The following is a 2,646-nucleotide window of genomic DNA, read 5'->3' as shown; positions in this document are numbered from 1 at the left end:
TCTGAGTTGGAGCCGGTTCTCGATGCCCAGTCCTACAATTAACAACAACAGTATAAAAGGATGAGAAGGATCTACATTCTTCCGCTCATCTTTCTCATCACATTCTGATGTTTAGGTCAGGCTTTGTGTGTTCAGGCAACAGAGACAGTAACATCAGGATGTGATGAGCAGCTGTTATCAGGCCTGCGGGTTTAGCCATAATAACATCTTAACTTCAGATTAACCCTTGTGCTGCCTTCCCGTCGATCACGCAACTTTGTTTTTTCTGGGTCAAAATTTGAAATGAAAACTTTTTTTTCAACCTTTTGTTGTTCTTTTTCGACACTTGTTACTTCTCCCGATGTTTTAGTCGATTTCTTTCCAGGTTTTTTGTCACTATTTCCGACGTTTTTGTCGATTTTTTCAGCAATTTTTTAAAATGTTTTTGTCAATTTTTTTTAAATTTACAAAAAGTCAATTTATTCCCAGGTTTTTTGTCACTACTACTACAACGTTTTTGTCGATTTTTCTTCAGCGATTTTTTAAAATGTTTTTGTCAATTTTTTTCCCCTGCGTTTTTTAAGCTCACTTTTTTTTAACGTTCTTTTTTCATTTTTTTTTTCAAATGCTATAAAATTAAATAAAACACCAAAATTCAATAAAAGTAGTGAACTGATCATTTATTTTACCTGTGAAGAGTAAAGTTTCTTTGACAATTTGGTTGAAAGAAACCCAAATTTCTGATATGGAAACTTTTTAAAAATGGGTCAAATTTGACCGGAGGACAACAGGAGCTCAAATAGCAAAAGTTTTGGCACTATGTTTCTCATCTCAGTGCTTATTTAGTGTTTCATTTAAAAAAAGACATCATCTTCATGTAGGAGCAATGATTTTGTTTACTTTGTGTGGTTTTCCTCGTGAGATACTGAAAACTGGAGCACCTCTCCAAGGTCCTTAAAAACCTTCTAATGAAACCATCTCAGACAGAAGAATCACTCTTTGGTTGCTCTTCAACTCCGCACTCCGAGCACAGAGGGGCTTACAAACAAACAATTTGAAGGGGTCACAAGCCTAAAAGTTTAGGAACCACTTCCTATACTGTTATATGACAGCCAAATATTTTACAGCCAATGCAAATCACAAAAATGATAGTTTACCGCAGAAAAATAATGTTCACAAAACAACAAACAATAACTGCAATACTTTCGTGTTGTAACTAACGGCTTTATTCATGTTAATAAAGCATGTATCAATGCCTTTTAGAGCAGTTAGAAGCCAATAAAAAGAATAACTTGTGGGTTGCCAGGCTGTGAAAAGTTATTTGGGCTGTTAAGCTTTTCTGTTTGGCAGTATATGCAATCCATTAATAAATGCTCATGGGCTTGTTTAAAGGAACACGCCGACTTATTGGGACTTTGTCTTATTCACCGTATCCCCCAGAGTTAGATAAGTCCATACATACCCTTCTAATCTCCGTATGTGTCGTAACTCTGTCTGACGCCCCCACGGCTAGCCTATTTTAGCCCAGATACTGGAGGTAACCGGCTCCATTTAGCCTACTGCTCCCAATAAGTGACAAACAATAAACAATAACCCTGTGCAATAATGGCCATTTCCCACCCCAACCCATCTCCCATCCCCTGTCATGACCAACCACACTACCTCTGGACATTTCCTCATCTGCGAACCTTTCTTCTCTTCTTATGCTGAAACCTGCTGCTGTCTTATGCATATGTGTGCGGGAGGGTGTGTGTTCTCTAGGAGGGATGGGAGGGTGCCAGTCAATTGTGGGTGGGTGAGTGTGTGTGTGGGAGAGAGAAAAGAGAGAGTGAAATGTATGTAGGCGATGGGGGGTGTTTGTTTGTTACATATTTTAGATATTTTACTGATTATTTATCTATTTAAAAGCACTGATCTGGAGCGGCACTTTGAATTTCGTTGTTTTAATACACTGTATTCATGCAATGACAAATAAAGCTTGATTTGAAAATAACGCCAACATCTTCTACCTGGGCGGAGTGATTTGCTCGCAGCACCTGAGAAGCCCCGTGGTGAGGAGCAGAGAGTAACAACGGTGCTTTTCAGATGTTGCGCTAATCACTCCGCCCAAGTAGCAGAAGTAGCAGTGCTTTGCCTTTCTGAGAATATAGTTCCCAGTATGTATACGGTTAGAAGATGTCTGTGTCTCATGTGACCTTGTTATTTGTACACGCTGTGACTACACAAATCACAACATGTAAATAGGAACATGCTGGCGTTATTTGGTCACTCTTTGGGAGCAGGATGCTAGTTGGAACCGGTTCCCTACAGGATCTGTGCTAACTAGGCTAGCAGTAGTAAGTCATTATTCAAAGTTTACTTTTAATATACAACAAAGTCAGCAGTACATGCAAATAAATTGTTAATAAATGGCTTTTGCTCTGAAAAGCACTTGCATTTGGTTAAACAGTCAGTTGGAGGGTCTACCTGATTAAAGCAAGTGACATGCTGGAGGATGATAACCAACCAGGCAAACCAGAAGGTCTCTTTATTATTGACTGACCGTCTAACCGATCTATAAAGCATACATCATTTATTTATTAGTGACGAAACCATTACTTACAACTTATAACCCCCTCATTAAGAAGGGTGCCTTACGGCAGTCACAAAAATCAATGATGACAGCCT

This window comes from Sander lucioperca, chromosome 4 (genome assembly GCF_008315115.2).
Source record: "Sander lucioperca isolate FBNREF2018 chromosome 4, SLUC_FBN_1.2, whole genome shotgun sequence".
NCBI classification, from domain to species: domain Eukaryota; kingdom Metazoa; phylum Chordata; class Actinopteri; order Perciformes; family Percidae; genus Sander; species Sander lucioperca.
The sequence above is the reverse complement of the archived record's forward strand: the minus strand, read 5'-3'. Positions refer to the sequence as shown.